General features: G+C 40.7%; 1 long non-coding RNA gene and 1 other non-coding gene across 5 annotated transcripts; both read left to right on the forward strand.

The window, feature by feature from the left end:
* The first annotated feature begins 1,387 nt into the window (after positions 1-1,387).
* Positions 1,388-1,526, forward strand: LOC127775269 (small nucleolar RNA Z247). Its single transcript, XR_008017940.1, has one exon. It is a non-coding gene; the product is annotated as a small nucleolar RNA Z247 (small nucleolar RNA).
* A 6,276-nt stretch (positions 1,527-7,802) lies between these two features.
* On the forward strand, positions 7,803-10,987 carry LOC127773594 (uncharacterized). 4 transcript variants are annotated; one of them, XR_008017596.1, is made up of 6 exons: positions 7,812-8,469; positions 8,574-8,661; positions 8,872-8,979; positions 9,092-9,681; positions 9,783-9,914; positions 10,688-10,987. It is a non-coding gene; the product is annotated as an uncharacterized LOC127773594 (long non-coding RNA). The 4 variants fall into 4 exon arrangements; XR_008017595.1 differs by having other exon boundaries at positions 7,803-8,469; positions 9,092-9,914; XR_008017597.1 differs by lacking the exon at positions 9,092-9,681 and having other exon boundaries at positions 9,743-9,914.
* The last annotated feature ends 10,396 nt before the right edge of the window (positions 10,988-21,383 follow it).

Genomic DNA, 21,383 nt, shown 5'->3' on the forward strand with positions numbered 1-21,383 from the left:
CTGGCCTGATGAAACCTGGCATGTCTTTAGCCTGAGTCAGGCGACCCATTTTGGTCGCCTGAGCTCGAGGCGTAGCATCACTCGAGGATTACTAGCCTAATCTCTTGCGAAGTCCCATGCTCAGCTAGCGATGCACGAAGCCAAAGCCACCGCCATCGGTATCGTTGCCATCGGCCGCTATCGCGGGAAGCCCCTCTCCTGGCCACCGTCACGCGAAGCCCCCGCCGTCGGCCGCCATCGCGAGAAGCTCCTGTCCTGGCCGCCGTCGCGCAAAGCCCCCCGCCGCCAGCCGCAGTCGCGCGAAGCCCCCGCCGTCAGCCGCCGTTGCGGGAAGCCCCTGTCCTGGCCGCCGTCGCGCAAAGCCCCTGCCGCCGGCCGCCGTCGCGCGAAGCCCCCGCCTCCGGCCGTCGCCCGTCGTGCGGAGCCATCGCCAGGTCCAACGGAAGCTGGCGTGCGGTATAGTGCGATCTCTCACCTTCTCGCATGAAGCAGCCCCTGTCATCTATCTAGCTGGATCTACCGTCTTACCAAGATGGCTGCCTCCATTTGTTTCGTTAATTGATTTGATTTGCATGCGACTGGGAATTGAAAGTTTAATTTGCCGGTAATTGGATTTGGGTGTTAGATAATGTGGTTTATGTTAAGTCTTCTGTTGAGATAGATAGATAAGGATAGAAGATATAGATAAGATAGTTTTTCTGTTTCTGTTCTTGTTGTAACTACACACGCTATTATCTTGAGATAATGCGTGATTCTCTCACTTGTAAACACCACGCCAGGGGTGATTCCTGCGCCTATATTAACACGTACGTGAACCTGGAGGAAGGGTATCACTTCAACTCACATGGTATCAGAGCCTTCTCCCTCCACCCGAATCCTTCCTCCACCAATCTTTAGATTAGATGGCATCATCCTCTTCCACCGCTGCGTCTGTCCTTAATGGACAGGCTGTTTCTGAGAAACTCACGAAGAGCAATTTTGTTCTCTGGAAGGCGCAGATCCTTGCGGCTTTGCGCGGCGCGCAGATGGCAGGCTTCCTAGATGGGAGCACGAAATTGCCAGATGCAACCATCACCATCACCAAGGATGATGGAGGGCTTCCTAGAAGGTGGCAAATCCTGCTCTCCCGGTGTGGAGGGCTCAGGAGCAGCAAGTTCTGAGCTACTTGCTATCGTCTCTGTCCCGTGAGGTGCTGACTCAAGTTGCTACCTTCACAAAGGCGACGGAGGTGTGGGAGGCAATTGAAAACCTCTTTGCGTCGCAGTCCCGCGCTAGGATCATCAACATCCGAATGGCGCTCTCGTCCACCAAGAAGGGAACACGCACTATTGCGGAATATGTTGGTAAGATGAAATCGTTAGCAGATGACATGTCCTCTGCAGGGAAGCCTCTTGATGATGAGGAGCTTGTGTCTTACATCTTCGCTGGCCTCGACTTCGACTACAACTCGGTGGTGTCTTCCATCGCTGGGCGAGCCGACTCCATCACCATGAGCGAGGCCTATGCACTGCTAGTTGGCTTTGAAAGTCGGCTGGAACTTCTTCAAGGCTCTTCATCTGCCTTGGCCAATTCTATGTCGCGAGGAGGGCGCGGCGGTGGCCGGGGTCAAGGCGGAAACCCTGGATGTGGTGGCTTTGGACGTGGACGCGGCGACGGCAAGCCAAGGCCGACATGCCAGCTGTGTGGCAAGATCGGCCACACCATCATCAAGTGCTGGAAATGCTTCGATCACTCCTTCACTGGAGAAGAGAAGAACGCCAACGTTGCTGCATCAAGCTCCTACAGCGTTGACACCAACTGGTACGTCGACAGCAGCGCCACCGACCACATCACCGGCGAGATGGAAAAGCTGGCGGTGAAGGACAAGTACACTAGCAATGAGCAAGTCCACACGGCTAGTGGAACAGGTATGGACATCAATTATGTTGGTCATTCTACTATTCGCACCCCAAAACGTGACCTATTTCTCAAAAATATCCTTCATGTGCCAAGTGCATATAAAAGTCTCATATCCGCTCATTGCTTTACTAGAGATAATAGAGCTTTCATAGAGCTTCACCCATATTTCTTCTTGGTTAAGGATCAGGTCATGAGGACGCCGCTTCTTCGAGGCAAGTGTGAGTGCGGCCTCTACCCTCTGCCAACTGACAAGCTGTCCAGCGCATCACATAAGCAGGCCTATGGTGTTGTCAAACCATCGTTGTCCCGGTGGCATAGTCGTTTAGGGCATCCATCTCTTCCTATTGTTGATCGAGTCATTAGCAAGAATAATCTACCTGTAACTAGGGATTCTAGTCAGGAGTCTGTGTGTGATGCTTGCCAGAGAGGCAAGAGTCATCAATTACCCTATCCCAAGTCTTTTAGTGTGTCCTCCGAACCTTTGCAACTTATTTTTTCCGATGTATGGGGCCCTGCACCAAGTTCAGTTGGCAATAAAGTTTATTATGTTAGCTTCCTCGATGACTTTAGTAAGTTTACATGGATTTACTTACTCAAGCACAAATCTGAAGTTTTTGAGCGATTTCGCGATTTCCAGAACCTTGTTGAACGCCTCCTCAACAGGAAAATTAAGGCCATGCAAACCGATTGGGGAGGGGAATACCAGCACTTAAATACCTTCTTCTAGCGCATTGGCATTGAGCACCATGTCTCCTGCCCCTATGCGCATCAACAAAACGGTTCTGCCGAGTGCAAACACCGCCATATTGTTGAAGTTGGCCTTTCCCTGCTAGCCCATGCATCCATGCCTCTCAAGTTTTGGGATGAAGCTTTCACCACTGCTGTTTATCTCATTAATAGAACCCCGTCAAAAGTAATCAATTTCGAAACTCCTCTCGATCGTTTGTTCAATCTCCCTCCGGATTACTCTCTTCTTCGTACTTTTGGCTGCGCCTGCTGGCCTAACCTCCGGCCTTACAATGCTCGCAAGCTAGCTTTCTGCTCCCAACAGTGTGTCTTCCTAGGCTATAGTACTCTCCACAAAGGTTTTAAATGCCTAGACATATCTGCCGGGCGAGTTTATATCTCAAGGGATGTTGTGTTTGATGAGTCATCTTTTTCCTTTGCTAAACTCCACTCCAATGCGGGCGCCTGTCTCCGTTCAGAAGTTCTCTTGCTGCCACCACATTTGCTTCCACCATCATCATTGCTTGATCCAGGGGGCAATATAGTACATGATCAACCTATGATTGATGATCCTAACCACACTAATCACACTAATCAGGATACTGAGCATGCTGCAGGACAAAATACTGAGAACAACGGAGAAAACAGCGATGAAAATGATGCAGGAACGGCGGCAGATGATCATGTTTTCGTGCAATCGGACGACCACGGCTCCATGCAAGGTTCCGGCGGACACCACACCGGTGCTGATCCCAACGCAAGCATGCAGGCGTCGTCAGGTGGTGCTGAGTCCGAAGACGAGCAAGACACAGGCTCAGTGGGTGCGTCGCCCATCGTGCAGCCTGCTGTGCACAGTCCCGTGCATGCACAAGATTCCTCTGCACACCAGTCCGGATCATCTACGCCGAGCAACGAGGAAATCAGCTCCACAACGCAAGCTCCTGCTCCTAGTCCAGTCACAAGATCAAGACACGGGATCCGCAAGCCGAAGAAATACGCCGATGGGACTATAAGGTATGCATGTCTGACAGATACTAGGGAACCAGATAGTTTGCAAGATGCACTACGTAATAAAAATTGGAAGTTGGCAATGGATAAAGAGTATGAGGCACTTGTAAATAATAAGACTTGGCATCTAGTTCCACCTAAAAGAGGGACAAATATTATAGATTGTAAGTGGGTGTATAAAATTAAGAGGAAAGCAGATGGAACTATAGACAGATATAAGGCTAGGCTAGTAGCAAAAGGGTTTAAACAGCGATATGGAATTAACTATGAGGATACCTTTAGTCCTGTAGTAAAGGCTACAACTATTAGACTTGTTTTGTCTCTAGCTGTGTCATAGGGATGGAGTCTTCGCCAACTTGATGTTCAGAATGCTTTTCTATATGGCTATCTTGAAGAAGATGTGTATATGAGACAGCCACCAGGGTATGAAGAGGCAGGACTACCACATCATCTCTGTAAGTCAGACAAAGCTTTATATGGTCTCAAACAGGCTCCAAGAGCTTGGTACTCTCGCTTAAGTAAGAAATTGCAAGAACTTGGTTTTACACCTTCCAAGGCAGATACCTCTCTTTTCTTCTTTAGTAAGAAAGGAGTCACAATATTCTTACTTGTGTATGTTGATGACATTATTGTTGCAAGCTCTAGCACCTCAGCAGTCACAACATTGTTAAAAGGTCTTGAAAAAGAGTTTGCTCTCAAAGATCTTGGTGATCTACACTATTTTCTTGGAATTGAAGTTAAGAAACTAGGAGGTGGTCTGTTGTTGAGTCAGGAAAGGTATGCTGGTGATATCCTTAAGAGAGTTGGTATGAGGAATTGCAAACTTGTAAGTACTCCTATGTCCATAGCTGAAAAACTGTTAGCAAGTGAAGGTGTGACCTTAGGAGTACATGATGCAACACAATATCGTAGTATTGTTGGTGCTTTACAGTATTTAACTCTCACAAGACCGGATATATCTTTCTCTGTTAACAAAGTCTATCAGTTTCTTCAGAATCCCACTGATATACACTGGGCTGCAGTGAAGAGAATACTAAGGTATGTTCAAGGAACATTAGGACTTGGACTTAGGATTGACAGGTCTTCCTCTAGCATTGTAAGTGCTTTCTCTGATGCTGATTGGGCTGGGTGTCTAGATGACAGAAGATCTACTGGAGGCTTTGCTGTGTTTCTAGGTACTAATCTTGTGTCATGGAGTGCTAGAAAGCAGGCTACAGTGTCTAGATCTAGTACTGAGGCGGAATATAAGGCTTTGGCAAATGCAATAGCTGAAATAATGTGGGTGCGCAAGTTGTTGGAAGAACTTGGAATTCCACATCCTAGATCATCTCAATTATGGTGTGACAATATTGGCGCAACCTATTTGTCTGTTAACCCTGTGTTTTATGCTAGAACAAAGCATATAGAAGTGGATTATCATTTTGTTCAAGAGCAAGTAGCACAGAAGCAACTGGAGATTCGGTTTGTGTCGTCAAAGGATCAAGTGGAAGATGGTTTCACTAAGCCTCTTCCTGTTCGGCAACTACAGTTGTTTTGTAACAATCTCAATTTGGGAAACTTGAGATTGAGGGGGAGTGTTAGATAATGTGGTTTCTGTTAAGTCTTCTGTTGAGATAGATAGATAAGGATAGAAGATATAGATAAGATAGTTTTTCTGTTTCTGTTCTTGTTGTAACTACACGCGCTATTATCTTGAGATAATGCGTGATTCTCTCACTTGTAAACACCACGCCAGGGGTGATTCCTGGCCTATATTAACACGTATGCGAACATGGAGGAAGGGTATCGCTTCAACTCACATTGGGGATCTCTTTCTTAGCATCCTATTTCTTTTTCACTTCTTTGTGTGTATGCTATTAATTTCTCAGAGCTAAGATGCGCATAGAGTTTGGTCGATTTTTGTTTCTTCCCATGAACACATAATTAACATAAATAATCTAAGCCCAATCACTTTTTCTTTCTCTTAGGCAAGTGTGCCAAACCAAACAAGCAAAATCTCAGGTTGCCTGACCAGGCAAAGCACATGCACTTCTCCGATGTTTCTCAGGCACCTAAATTTCTCAGGCACAGCTTCTAGGGCACCAACTAAACAGGCCCTTAGTCACTGGGCTTGTTGGTCGCCCTATCTCTTGTATCTCTTGTTTGTTTTGGTATGTTTTTTATTTTCATTTTTTTTTCATTTGGACTTTTACCGTCTTTAATGAAATGATGCCCATTTTTACTGTGTATTCAAGGAAAATTAATAAATTAATGATCTAACCTTTAATCCACAAAATATTTTGTTTATCATTCCTTCCTTTCTGCAGCCTTTAGCAGTACACGTCATCTAGAGAAATTCGCTACTACATACCCTTCATTCGTTTTCTTAGCCTTATATAATACTTCATCCATTTCATATTATAAGACTTTCTAGCATTGCCCACATTCATATATATGTTAATGATATCTATATGAATATGGCAATGCTAGAAAGTCTTATAATATGAAACGGAGAGAGTAGCAATTTTCTCTTTTATCCTATGCTAACAATCGTTGTTGAACTTAACATTGATGTTTCTCTCGCCTCATCTTTTCTCTCCTCTCTCGTTCATATTGGCATATTGATCTAGTTGACAGTTCTATGGACAACTATTAATTGTCAGTGTACATGTCATGAGGCCTATATAATAACCTAGCATATTCAACACTGAAGTTCTACTCTTTTACTGTGTTTGATAGAGTTATACACTTCTACTTCTACCACAACAGCTACCAGCTCTTGTATTTTAGCGATTCTTTTTTTCTTTTGGCCTGATATGCGCTGCTGTGTGACATTGGATGATTGGAACGTAGGCATCTTGTGATGTTAACTGTGCTCTGTACAGCAACAAAAACAAGGATCACTGTATTCAAGCTTGATGTGTAGCATAGCAAATGAAGACAACCGAAAAAAAATGTCAGCTTTCGGATTTTAGGTGTCCGAAGAAAACGAGTCAGGGGCTCACAGCCATATATCCTCTGCAAATTGAAATGGAGGATATTGTATTGGAAAACTTTTGTTCCGTTTTTTACTTCTAGCTCAACCAAAACTATAACTCAATTAACTAATCATATATTCCCTCCATTTCATAATGTAAGTCATTCTAGCATTTTTCACATTTATATTGGTGTTAATGAATCTAGACATATATACGTGGGAAATGCTAGAATGACTTACATTGTGAAACGGAGGAAGTAAAACCTAATGTTTTTCCCTACAACATTTGCCCTTTTTCTGTTTTACTGTACTACTGTTCAATCAACAGCAAATGCAGGTTTCTTAGTCCGTCCGATCTGCCACGTGACAGGATCCAGTCCCTCTATCTCCCTCTACCAGTTCTGCCCTGCCGTGTGGTTTCTTCTCCATGGACTCCTCCTTCCTTTGCCCTCTCCCGATCCCCTTTTGTGCAGCCGCTGCTCCTCTTCGGTTGCTCCACGGAGCCGTCGCCAACTGAGGGGATGATGGCCGGACGGCGAACTCACCGAGGCACGGCTGTTGGAGCGAACTAATCCGGAGGGGGTCAGGACTATTTTGCGCCGCCGCGGAGGCGGCGGCGCTAGAGGCAGGTCCAGCGGAGGCGACAGCGTCGGCCGACGGGGTGGTGCAAACGGTGGGGGCCGCCCGGCTCGAGCGACAGTGGCGCCGAAGGCGGTTTGAGCGGAGGCGACGACGCCGGGTGACGAGGCAGCCCAAACGGCGGCGGCGCCAGAGGTGGGTCAAACGGAGGCGACGGCGCTGGGCGCCGCGGAGGCCCGAGTGGAGGGCGGCGACGACAATGCGTGGCGGGCCTTCCTCCGCGCTGCCCCCCCCTCGCTGGCTGCCGGCTCCCGAAGCTCCGCCTTCACCGCTCTGTTCCTCCCCAGCTCCGCCGCTCTCCCTCCCCATCTGCAGCTCGACGGCACCGGCGGCGGCTTGACGACGGCCGCTCCGTGCCCCTCCTCGCCAGATCCGGCCTTAAGGTCGCCGGATCTGGCCTTGGGAGGCGGTGGCGGCGGTGGCGGCTTGAAGGCGGCAGCAGGAGATCGAAGGCTGCGGCAGCGGCTCGACTGCGGGAGCAGCAGCTCGAAGGCGGCGGCGGCGGCTCGACTGCAGGAACGGCTCGACGACAGCCAGCCCGCGCCCCCTCTACAGTGCAGTAGAGGTCCCATCGATCGGTAACATCGATTCACTGATTCTTCCACATCTCTCCCTTGCGCCGCTTCGTCGCCCACATTCACTGATTCTTGGAAGCACAAACGAAAGGATCACATATGTACGTTACTACCTTTTCCTGCAAATACATATACACCACTTGGATATACATACCCATTCTGCCTTGCTTTACATGTTAATTAACTTGATTGAGCAAATGTTTGTTGCATTGATCGGCCTGTATCTCAAAGTACAATGAGTAAGTGACTGAAGGTAATTCATTAGCCTTTTATGTCTATATATGATCATAGAATGTATGCAGGGTGCATCAGACAAGCAAAATTATATGGCAAGTGATGGCACATTTCTTAGGGAAGGATTTATGAGTTTAATGTCAAAATCCTCTCTATCAGTTGCTTATGCAGCTAAAAATAGGGAAGCAACCTATTTATATTCATAGGATACTCTATGAGTTCAACATCAAAGTTTCTTATAGGATACTCTATGAGTTCAACATCAAAATTATTTATATTGACATGTTAATTTATTATATTCTAAATCCATATGTTATTGAGATGTGTTCTCCAATTGATCTGAATGCAGAGTATCCTATCATAATATTAACAATGTTGGACCATACTTTTGGTGGGTGCTGCATGCAGTTATTATTATCAAAGCCATGAAAGGTATTTTACATTGTTACATCTTCTTCACCTTTATAGGTTTCTAATAGTGTTCTTGCTTCTTTGAGTGGCTTCGTTTGCTAATTCCTATGCCCTTCATATTTCAGGTTCAAGGCTTCCAGCTGGTTGGCAATTGCTCTTCAGGGTTTCTCTACCTGTTAACTGTTATTGCCTGATATTATTTCAGTTTTTTGGGTAGTTCCTTGGGATGTCTTATTTGTTGTTTAGTCGTTATATTCCTATGCATGATCATTATTTAGTTGTTTTGATAAATGACCTTCCCTACTCTATTTTTTATCATATAAATTAGTATTCGGTTAAACTATAGCATATATTTTTTTGCATGAGGCAATATTTGTATTTAGCAGCATCTCACTGACTACATTCATCCATTTTCGTTTTCAGGCATGGGCACATGGCAGATACCACAATATGAGGCAAACATTGGACCTTAGCTAACATAAATGAATATGTGATGCCACTTTCACTGATGCTTCTATGACCACTAGTCCGGTAATTTCAACTTTCTCATGCTGTTATATGCTGATGCTATATTACTTAGCATGCTTTAGGAAATTACAGACTATTTCATTCTGTTCAAATTACATGTTGTTATTTGTAATAGTGTGGGATATGCATGCTCTTCATTACTGTATATGGCATGCTCTTCATCAAGGTTAAACCGTGGATCTATTTTCCTTTTATTATTGGTGGCTATAAAATAGATTGATGCTAATTAATGGCAAGTTTGCGAAAATACTGAACTCTCATATCTCCAGGATTGGCTATAAAATCGTCAGTTCCGGGTCATGGAACAGTAAACCTTAATTTCTATTTGTTTTTGCTAATGGCCAATCTGTATAGATTAATTGTAAAACATACACAATATGAGTTGCCACTGTGGTTAGGGTTGCGATCTGCGGTTAGGGTTTGGGTATGGAATAGAGCAAGTGTGATGGCCAATGTGCATGACAGAGTCAGCTCCACTAACCAATGTCTCTAGATATGGTTCTACTCTGTGATCTCCCCCATCATCTCCGTCATGGATTAGGTCTAAGCTTGATTTAGGTGTGTGGCTGTCCAGCCATCTGCGCTCCTCCAATGGCATGCTGCTGGATATGCAGCCATCTCCAGCTTGGTTATTCTCTGCTGAAAAAAATTAATCCCTCCTATCACATCTAACATTTGCTTCGACCCATGACAATGCTTGGTTTGGTATGCCTTTTTTCACCATCCTTTACTCTACAATCCATGATTTGCATTCATTGTTTACAAGGTAAATTTATTGAAGAGTGGTCTGTTCTTTTGCGCTGCAGCATTGTATTGCTCAGAAGCTATTTTCCAGTCATCAAAATCTCATTTGGATAAGCAGCTGTGTTCTGCTATATATTTTTTTTGTCCACTGACTCTGTGAACAACCCCGCCAATTATACTAAAACCAAACAAAGGTACACAGCTTTGTTATTATATCATTTCGTTAAGTACTTGCAGATTTCGGAATTATTCAGAAGCTTTCATTTTCGTTGCAATAATCTTACAAGCAAGATGCATGACCCTAATCATGGTTCAGCATCAGCTGTCTAGAACTCTTTGAAATATCGTATAAAAAAAGAGAACTCTTTGAAATATCTAGAAGCTAAATTGGCTGGACGCTCATGTCCTATATATGATAACATATGTATGTACATACATAGTATCTACAAGTATTTGTTGTTGGTTAGCTCAGTGAACTTGGTTGTGGCCTCGAGTAATTAAAACTATCCATCGATTTTACTTGCCTTTAATTTTCTTTTTTTGCTTTTGCTTATATAAAAGTTAGGCCTAGATTTTACAACTGATAACAATGAGCTGTGTATTCTTTTTATTTGCCTAGATGATTCAGCTGGACCCGAATGTGTATCAACATAATGCCTAGAGTTATTCTCTCTTTACTGTTGCAGTGTACCTTTAGGCTTTCTGATATAAGGAAAAATTTTGTGGCAGTGTTATACTGTATTCTTGGGCACATGTGCATTTGTTCACCTTACAACCTGCATTCTTGGTTTCATGTATATTTCATATGAATTTATTTGATCATAGAGATTTTTCATGTGTTGATTTGCTCCACAAATTGTAATGGTCAAATGCCAGTGTCCATAAAAAAAATGGTTGTTCCCATGTTCTGTTGTAAGCTAATTTTTGTGGCATTTTTGACATGTCTAACCAGTTCTGTTTTCCACAGGTACATGAAGAACAATCCGCCTGCAAAATCATTTCTATCAAACACATTCTTCACTTTTTATTCAAGAGCTAATAGACAAACCTTTCTAAGACGTATCGTGTCTTGATGCATCTATTTACATGTGTCCTGACCGGTTTCTTTACTTCCAGAAAACAATCCTTTGCATAATAATATTTGTACAGATTCCATTGGAAATTATCCTTTTCAGAAAACACTACTTTTCATTAGCCATGTTATTTCCCTTTTGTGGTACTTGCCGACCTGACAGTAATAGAAGGAAAAACAGTTGTAGTTTCATTATTTCAAACTCAATCGCACGTATGCAGCTATATATATGGGCTATGGTTTAAGTAGGTGGACCTACTCTTGCTTCAATCTTTCTTTGTGGTATAGCATTTGAGAAACATTAGTTAGAATGTTGCATAAGTGTAGAATTGAAGAACTGGTGTACCTTCCGGTTTCATGAAACATTACTGTTGCCTACGAATTTTCATGTGCCATGCTTAATATTTGGTGTCCGTTTTTCTTTCTCAATTTACATAATTCAAATAGACCTTACCATATGCCAATTTGAAATACTTGGATGTGAATTAAATTTAGATCTCCTTTTTCCCCGGCACAACGCGTGGGGTGCTGACTAGTTAAACAAATTGTCCAGATTTCCTGCTAGGCATCACCATTTCCAGCACCAAAGCACCAATAGGCCGTAGGAGAAGAACACTACACACCAAAATACAGAACATGTAGGGGAAGTACTAGAGGGTGTTGTGAGGGAGTTGTGTATGCATGAATTTACCCATCAAAACTTAAAACTATGGTGCCTACAAATTTTGCACGCCGATACACTTGCATTGTAAATTAAGTGAGATTTATGGATACAACGATGCATGCCTCCTCCGAAATATGTTAAAGGGAGTGTACTTGCATTTATGGAGTATGATGTGTGTGTGGATTTATCAAGTAATAAAAAAGTAGTTGTGTGGACTTCAATCAATGGGAGCAGGTACAATAGTAGACTATAAGCCAGCTATAAATATATTTTAAGGAGAAAAGATGAGAGATAAGAGCAGCGGGCTATAGATTTGTAGCCAACTGTAGCACAGACTTCAAGATACATGTGTGTATGACAAGTGAGACTAGACATTAATTATGTAGTACATATTTATAGGTAACTATTATATAAATTGGCTATTAAATTGACTATAGATGATTTGAAGCCAATAGTTGGCTATACTATTAAACTTGTTCTAATAAGAAAACTACTTGATACCCCGCGTTTTGCTATGGGATATATGGATGAATGTATGTTATACATTCATCCATATATGTTTAAATAATGTGAAAATGATGTGAAGATAGTGAATTGATATTGCTTGCATGCTGAGTTCTAAAAATACAATAAAATTACAAATGATATGATATGTCATGTTTTCATGAGATCTGAAATACTCTAGATAATAATTGCTAGTGGGTAATGATGTGGTATACTTACATGTTGTTACATGTTGAGTTTTAGAAGTCAGTGGATACCAACTGTATAGAAAGTATACATATGACTATCATGGCCTGAATCTGATCTAAAGTGAACTAGTCATATTTTGCATACTTGGGCTGGCTGGGCCCAACATCCTGGGCCAGACATCCAAGCCCATTAGTAGGCCTATGTTTTGACCACTGTTGTTTAGAACTTGCCTGCTTACTTTCACTCACATTTTTAACTTTTTTTTTTCAGTTCGTAATGACTAGAAGATTTCATATGAACGCACTAAATTAGATTCCACATATTTCGTTTGTCAAAAATACTTAAAAAGTTCCCGAGATCTACTACTGTACTATACAGACCCATGCATAGGCCGGTGCAACATGTGCACATGCTCAGGGCCCCCAAAAATTAGGACCCCAAAATCTACACTTAGTACTAATTGTGTATACTTAATTAGCAACCACTGCTTCCGTTTTAGGTTGTAAAACATTTTAGTATTGTCCAAATTTATATAGATGTTAATAAATCTAGACACATATATGTCTAGATTCATTAACACATACTTCCTCCGTTTCACAATGTAAGTCATTCTAGTATTTCTCATATTCATATTGATGTTAATGAATATAGACATATATATCTATCTAAATTCATTGATATAAATATAAATGTAGAAAATGTTAGAACAACTTACATTATGAAACGGAAACGGAGGAAGTATATGAATATGGACAATCCTATTTTATCTGAAACGGAGTAAATAATTAACAGACCCTAGAGCCTAGGAAGATGAAATGTTGGAAGGGCCATTCCCATGCTGGGCTAGTACTTACGATTTGTTTTCACCGTTGCCGCTTGCTGCTGATTCGTATTTCGTAGAATTTTTTATTTTTATTTATTAGGAAAAAGTCTAAATACCCTCTAAACTTTAGATATAAATCTGTCTAGCACCCTGAATTTTAAAACCGGACACCCAACTCCCTAAACTTTGTAAAACCGTACGTATTACCCCCTAAGGTGGTTTTGTACAGTGGTTTTTATCTAATTTGTATATAAATTTGATGAGTTTGATCACGTAACATACACATTGGACATATGTATTAAAATCTTCACTTAAATCTTTCTTTTACCAGTTGTTAGCTCTCACTTACAAACAAGTACCAACATAATAATAGTATGATATATGTCAGGGTTATGGATAAGGTATACTCTCTATCCTTGGTTGTACGGTGGGTACCGATATGGCATACCCGCGCGTATACGGATAGTTTCCATATACGATGAGGAAATCTATCACGTGATAGAAACAAAATATACGGATGGGAGGAGTCCTACTCGGACGAGACTGGGTCTTTACCATATCGTGAGGGGTTCGATATCTTCGAGTCCTACTTGGAGATCAACTGACCCGCGGTATATAAGGGACCCCCTGGACAGGACCTAAGGCATCGAATATTGCTGCCAACATATACACCTCACAGCCTACGGAGCCGGAGCGCGCAGGAGCCAAGTCGCCGGGAGATCTAGTTGAATCAACTCAACTACACTCTCGTCGGTATCATCGAGTTCTGTTATTCCCTTTGTAATCTGTGGTTTCCATCATCCCATACCAACTGGATTAGGGCTATTACCTTCCAAGGTGCCTGAACCAGTATAATCCTTGTATTCTGTTTGCTTGATGTCGTATTACGTGGATCCTCGTATCAATGGACACCAATATCATCTATATCCAGTCTACGGGTATCCCCCGTCAACAATATCCCTGTATAAGTATAAATTAATGACTTACAACTGATGATATGCAAATATGTTATATTAGTTATTTAAAGCTGTTCATTTAAACTTTTAAAATATGCAAAAACACCATCCAAAACCACCGTAGGGGGTAATTTGAACGGTTTTGTAATGTTTAGGGGGTTGGATGTCCGGTTTTAAAGTTCAGGGTTCTAGACGGACTTCTATCTAAAGTTTAGGGGGGGTATTTGGACTTTTTCATATCTATTAAAATATTTACAAAAATAATTTTCTATTTGAAAAATTTACAAATCTAGTCCCTATTGCCCTCTGGGAGTCCAGAGGACGATTTATCCGACGTGGCAGATGGTCGTTGGCCCTCGCTTTACAGCTGGCCACCGAGGGTGGCGAAAATTTGCAGGCGGCCCCCTTGCCGCCCAAGTCGGGTTGTGCCGGGCCGGCCCGAAGGCACGGCAGGTCGGCAGCTTGTGCTTCTTTGAGATAAGTCTATTTCACCTCCCTCCTCTTTGGGTGGGATAACAATAAGTCTATTTTGTGTCCCTCCTCTTTGGGCCGTGTCTTATACATGGCTGCAATAAGTCTATTTTTCCTTACTCTTTTTGGGGCCGTGCCATATCTTATAAACCGATTTTAGGGTCCGATCCCAAGCATCCCATTGGGCCACGTGGCATCGCGTGTTGAGCTCCATCGGCATTCTCGGCTGAAGAATGCGCCACGTTTCGCACCCCTCCCACAGCCGTTAGATGGTACATCGACGGTCAAAAATCATCTGGCGGATCTAAATGTAAATTGCAATTTTCAAGAGGGGTTTTTTACAAAACGTGTGACCTTATCTGGAAGAGTCCGGATTATTGGAGAAAAAAATCGCAACAAAAAACCTCGTACTCACCGTGCGGCCGCCCTGCCTCGATCCACGCCGCTGGCGCCTGCATCTATGCGGCCTGCTCCGATTAGATATGCGCTGCTAAGGTGAGGCGAGAGAGAGGGACGGGGGAGAGAGAAAACTGAGCTCGACGATCTGGATGTTGAGGCTGAGCGACGGATGGAGCAGTCGAGCAGCGGGGGTTTGCTCGTCGGTGGGATTTGGGCCTTGCCCTCGATGCCATCCTCGCCTCCATCCTGCGCCGCCGGAGGTCGCTCCCACCGGCCCCTGTGTCCGCCGCGCACGCGCTCCTAAATGGTCGCGGTCTCTACTCTATAGCCATCTTCGCTGCGCACTGCTCACACTGCTCTCCGCGCTCGCGTGGAAGTGGGAACTGGGAAACGAGTGGTCATGGGCTCGCGGGAAAGCTGCACTTTCCTTTCCTACGCGCTAGTAGTACTACTACTATTCTCGTCTGCTTTTTTGTTCTTTTTTTATTATTATTTCTAACTGTTCGCTGTAAGGCTGCACTAAAACATAGAGAAATACTAGTAGAGTACTACCTAAACAAAAAAAATACGTATCAAATGCCCCCTATGTGACTTAGGATCTGTTTAGTTGGTGAAATAATTTTTTTATGTTATATCGGACATTTAACCGGATGTTGGAAGGGTTTTTGGACACGAAGGAAAAAACTAATTTCATAATTTGTCTGGAAACCACGAGACAAATCTTTTGAGCCTAATTAAGCCATCATTAGCACATGTGGATTACTGTAGCACTTTTATGGCTAATCATGGACTAATTAGACTCAAAAGATTCGTCTTGCGATTTACATGCAAACTGTGCAATTAATTTTTCTTTTTATATATAGAGTAATTGTACCCACGGTGCATCAACTTGGCAGGTGGGTGCAATTTAGTGCAAGAACTTGAGAAATGAGCGTTCTAGTGCAACAACTTGGCAAATATGTGCAGTTTAGTATAAGAAATTTATAAGTGATCGTATAAATGTAACAACTTGAAAGGTAGGTACGATTTTGATACAATAAACTAAGAAGTTATGCCACAACTTAATTATTTGGAGCATTTTCTATATAGATTCAATTTAAGTAATTATTTTGACAATATACTAGTGTGGTTTTGTATAATCATATTTATATTTTTATTATAATAATTAATAACTTGAAGTCAATTAAACTGGATGTAAAAATTATTATTTCGGTTGATATTTGAGAAGGTAAAGAAAACGAAAAAAATCTTAAGGTAATTGGATGTAAATTGTATGTGCAATATAATTATTAAAGATTAAATTTAATATCTAAGGTAATATCCGTAGGATTGCTATGTAATGGCATTATTGACATCGGGAAAAAAAACTCACCTAGCATATGCCTAGCCAAGTTGATGCGCAAAAAATACAAATTGTCAAGTTATTGTACTAGAACGCACCTACTTGTCAAGTTGTTGCACTCGGACGCTCAATTCTCAAGTTCTTGCACTATATCGCACTCACCTGCCAAGTTGTTGTACCGTGGGTGCAATTTACTCTTATCTATATTTAGTGCTCCATACATATGTCTAAAGATTCGATGGGATATTTTTGTGAAAAGTTTTTGGGAACTAAACAGGGCCTTAGAATCCTATCAGTTGCCCTAATAAGTTAAAACTAAAATTTAAATTTTCAAACTGAATTTTAAAGTTGATTTTAAAAATATTTTTAATGTAATTTCTATTTCAGTATTGAATTTTAAGTCGCTAGCAATACGTATATATAAATGTTTTAGCTATAGATTAATTTTTATTTCTAAATAAGTTTTTTTTACTTATTAGAGAATATTGACAACCAATAAGGACCTTAATTTGTGTTCGACGGTGTGAGAAAGTGAAAATAAATCTTGTTTTCTGCATGCATGTTACCCGAATTGATAAATGACGTGTTTTTTCAAAAGAAAAATCTATATATTTTTTACTTAAAAATCATATTAATTTATTTTTCAGGTTTAAAATAGTTAATACTCATTAATCATATGGTAATGACTTTTTTTCTCATTTACTCGAACACACTCTAAGGCCGTGTTCTGCCTAATTCCTCGCTCACCCAAAACAGAGTAACTCATTAGCACATGATTAATTAAGTATTAATGCATTTTTTTAAAAAATGATTAATATGACTTTTTAAAAGCAACTTTCATATAGAAATTTTTTGCAAATAATATATCATTTAGCAGTTTGACAAGCGTACACACGAAAAAAGACAGAGGTGAGTAGGGAAAACTTGGAAACTAACTCAGCCTAAGTCTGTGTTTGGGAGGAGGGGTTGGGCGGCACGCAAAACGAAGCTCCTATTATTGCATAATTAATTAAGTATTTGCTAAATTTTTTTAAAAAATGGATTAATATAACTTTTTAAGCAACTTTCGTATAGAATTTTTTTTTGCAAAAAACGCACCGTTTAGCAGATTGAAAAGCGTGCGCGCGGAAAACGAGGAAGGGAGGTTGGGAAAGGGAGGTAACGAAAGCAGCCTAAGTGGTGGTGATTTTGGGATAAATTTTAAACCCAAAATATCAACTTTTTTTTTTTTTGGAACAGATGGAGTAAATTAGCGACCTCATCTTTTTGTTATGCTTATGATTATCAGCCAAAATTTGAATTTTTAACCTTAAATTTAAAGCTAATTTTGATGGTTTTTCATCGAAGTTTATTTTAGATCGGTAAGAACACGTATATGAAAGTTTTATTTGCATATCACTTTTCATTTGCAAATATGCCATTTCGTTTATTCAACGAATAAGCAAAACGATGGGGCTGTAGAATGCAAAGTGGGCCCACATGGTGTCTATATAATTAATTTTCTTATGTATGGTTCATACGATAAGCAAAATGATAAACCGTGTGTTTTTTTTAAATGAAAAGAAGAGTGAATCACTTTGGGCCACTTTTTATCGGCGTTGTTTCGCTTTGCATCTCCCTTTAACTATTTTTTTTACACTTTTGATCGGGTTATTTTACCTTTATACCGGAGTAGCATTTTGTAACACCGTCAGTTGTTTTATCCATCTACATCTAAATTGTCATATATCATATAAATGGTCTACATACAACTAAGGGAGATTATTGACGAATAAGAACAGGAGTACTCGAGGTCATTCATATGCATGAGAAGAGAGTAACACAGGCAAGATTACCCGGTCTAAAATAAAACATTGGTTAAAAGGTGATCAAAAGCGAAACATAAGCAATAAAGATGATCCAAAATAAAATTTACTCTAAAAGAAATTTTATAGAAAAAATATCTTGAAAACATATTAATCTACTTTTCAGGTTTAAAATAATTAGTACTTATTAATCATATGCTAATAACTTATCTCATTTTACGTATCTTATCATTCTTCTCTTCACTCAAATACATCCTAAGAGTAATTCCATCCTTTCGAGAATATAAGCATTTTTAGAGTTCGACACTGTTATTAAAAAAATATGTAGAATTAAATAGGGAAGGGTTGTGATTGGATAAAAAGTGGAGGTAGGTGGAAAATTTGAATGGTGGAGGGTTGTGATTGGTTGAAAAGAGAATGTTGGTGTAGAAACTGTTATATTTTGGGATAAATTCTAGAGGCTAGAAGTTATTATATTTTGGGTCAAAGTGAGTAGTTAATTTGGGACAAATTTTAAACTAAAATGAGTGGTTATTTAGAGATGGAGGGAGTAAATTATATCGTGAAATGGGCTCATAGGTGCCTATGTAATTAATTTTCTTATCTATGGTTCGTAAGGTAAAAAACCGAGGAATATTAATTAATAAAATAAGAGGACTTAAATAGAAGAGGTAGAGAGCTGACATACAAAATCTACCATGGGTACAATAAGATTATCGTGAATCGTGAAATATATGTGCTTCCATTGTGAATATCTTAAAAGTGCACAATCTTCACAGGAATTCAATGAAAAATTGAGCTAATTCCTATAAAGTCTAGCAAAATATTAGCATTAATTACCCTTAGCAATTATAGAAGCCATACAGAGAGCACGCCAACCAGCACGTTTATTTTCCCGAAGAGTTGGCTGTTGCCTTCTCCAAGAAATGTTAATTATATGGAAGACTTGCTAATTAATAGTACGGCATGTGAAACATTTACATAATTGACCGAATAAAACATTCTGCATTCTAGCACATTAATATGTTTTTACTTGTTGGCCCATTATGCGTCAAAGCCAAGTCTCTTTTGAGATGTTATTTTGAGCTTAGATTTTTTTGCAAGTTTTCATTTATCTAAGTTATCACAAAAGCTACCGATTATTGTCGCTTAGTTAATTTTTACTCCATCTCATATATATCTAAGAAATCAAACTAATTCCAAACTAGTAATATGCTCGTGCTAATACTACGGCTGTTTTTATAATACAAATCAAAATATATGTCTAAAAATACAAATATCCAAGCAAAGATATAAGTATATGTTCTTATGCGAATGCTAAAGGATCAACACATATTTAGCCTTAAAACAATAATTCCATATTCTCAAATTTATAGTATTTTATGAACTTGTTGAAAAATATAAAATTATGGTCAAACGCACGCCACCAATACAAAATAATTCAAAAATCATATAACTTTTAATTTTTGTATAAGGGAGTAGTAAATTTAGATGGACTAATTAATTGCATCTTATGCATATGCACAAACGGTAAATTATTTGAATGTTTGCACAAAAGGTATATGCACCGATATTATAACATTATAACCTGAACTGTCTCATTTCTTCTCCAATAGGGAATATCTGACAATTCTTTATCCACAATTTGCATACAAATACATCTGATCAATCTTAAATCTCTCCATACATTTACTATCAGAACTTCTGCATGTCTAAATGTACCAGACCCTGCATAACCCATCAACACATTTTCCTGGAGGATATGGACAACTCCAACAGCTCATCAGCCAAGTGCACCTAGATGACACGCATATTGATATCTTAGGATTGTTGCGGCAACATATTTCATATAACACAATAAATTTCATAGCATCTTTGAAACCTCATTTAACACGCTGAACTTTTAAAATAAAAAATATAATCAATACTTAACAGTACACTATTATTGACGTGTTCATAGTTCATACATTCCATTTGTAAAATAAATTTAAAAGCATCTTACAACACAAACATGCATTTCTTCACTGCACAAAATATCTTAATGAGAAAACTGCACCAGAAGGTTAGCAACGTACCATGACAAAGCAAAAAAATCATATCATATATTCATTATTGGACCATTTGCTCAGGTGAACAGTTTGGTGCCATACAAACTCCTGGGAACATGAAAAAGCTTGGCGCCATATAAAGTAGGGTGAGTGGAGATAAGTGCAGGCATACATCATGACAGATTGAAATAAACAGTATCGATCTATGAGGTGTAAAGTATTTTGTAGGAAAGTGATTAGGGAGAGAATAGTTACCTGATTTAGAGGGATGTTGTCATGGCTTTAATTCATGCTATTTGGTCCAATTCGGCAGTCAGTCAGGATTTTCTTTTTCATGATTCTTAAACAATGGAGCCAGAACAGATCCTCCTTATGTGAAATATGCAGGTGGTAATGGAGGAAGAGGTGGTGATGTCATTCTTGAGTGTTCAAGGTCAGTCTGGGATTTCAGTGGTTTGCAACATCACATGGTATATGTTTAAAACCATCGTAGTGTCCGTTTCGTCCAGAGATGCATATACTTTTTCTGCACTTACTGGTTTCCTGCTGTTTGAAAACATCATATTGTGCTAGATTTGGGAGTTTGTTCCTAAAAACACTGTGCCGTTGCTGAGAATCTGAACTTGTTGAACTAAAAGGGGCTAACCCTACCCAATCATGAACCTTAAGATTTTTTTTTTAAAAAAACAAATCATCACGAAAGAATAGGAAGGATCATGATATATGCCTGCATATACATTTGCGTATAAAAAGACACAATGAGGTTCAGTTACAATAAAAGGCTGACCAAGATTATCTATCCACCCTGACAATTTTGTTTTCGCTAGTTTCATAGCCTAAATATTTCGTTGTTATTATGGAGTAGTATCATATGATAAGGAGCAATTCTGCTGAGATATGTGTTTGGAGAAAATTCATGCTTAGTTGCTTACCTGACTTGATGCCTGTAAGAAAGCAAGCCGAGGAGCCAATGGAGTTTCAAAGAATCAGATCGGAGGCGGTGAAACCGGCGAGAAGGGCGACGAGCGGCGGAGTGGCGCGCGACGGCGGACTGGCGGCGTGAGGGTTTGGAGAGTGATGGAGGCGGCGTGAGGAGCGAGAGGTGGAGGGGGCGGGGCGTGGGTTGGAGGCGCGGTGGAGCGAGAGGTGGGGGAGCGATGGCCCGTGATGCGGTGCCGGGGGAGGGGAGCGGAGGAATTTCGCGATCGGAATAGGAAGGAAAGTGCGCGTGATTCGGGGGCGCTGCTGGGTGAGGGAAGGCGATGGGTACGTGGGAGACGTTAGATTGAGATGAGATAATCTGGACCGTTGAGTGACAAATGAAAGAATGAGTGATGAGTGATGAGTAAAACCATTTATTGAACTATAGGGTAGATAGTATTTATGTATT

The sequence above is a fragment of the Oryza glaberrima genome, chromosome 5 (assembly GCF_000147395.1).
Source record: "Oryza glaberrima chromosome 5, OglaRS2, whole genome shotgun sequence".
Classification (NCBI taxonomy): domain Eukaryota; kingdom Viridiplantae; phylum Streptophyta; class Magnoliopsida; order Poales; family Poaceae; genus Oryza; species Oryza glaberrima.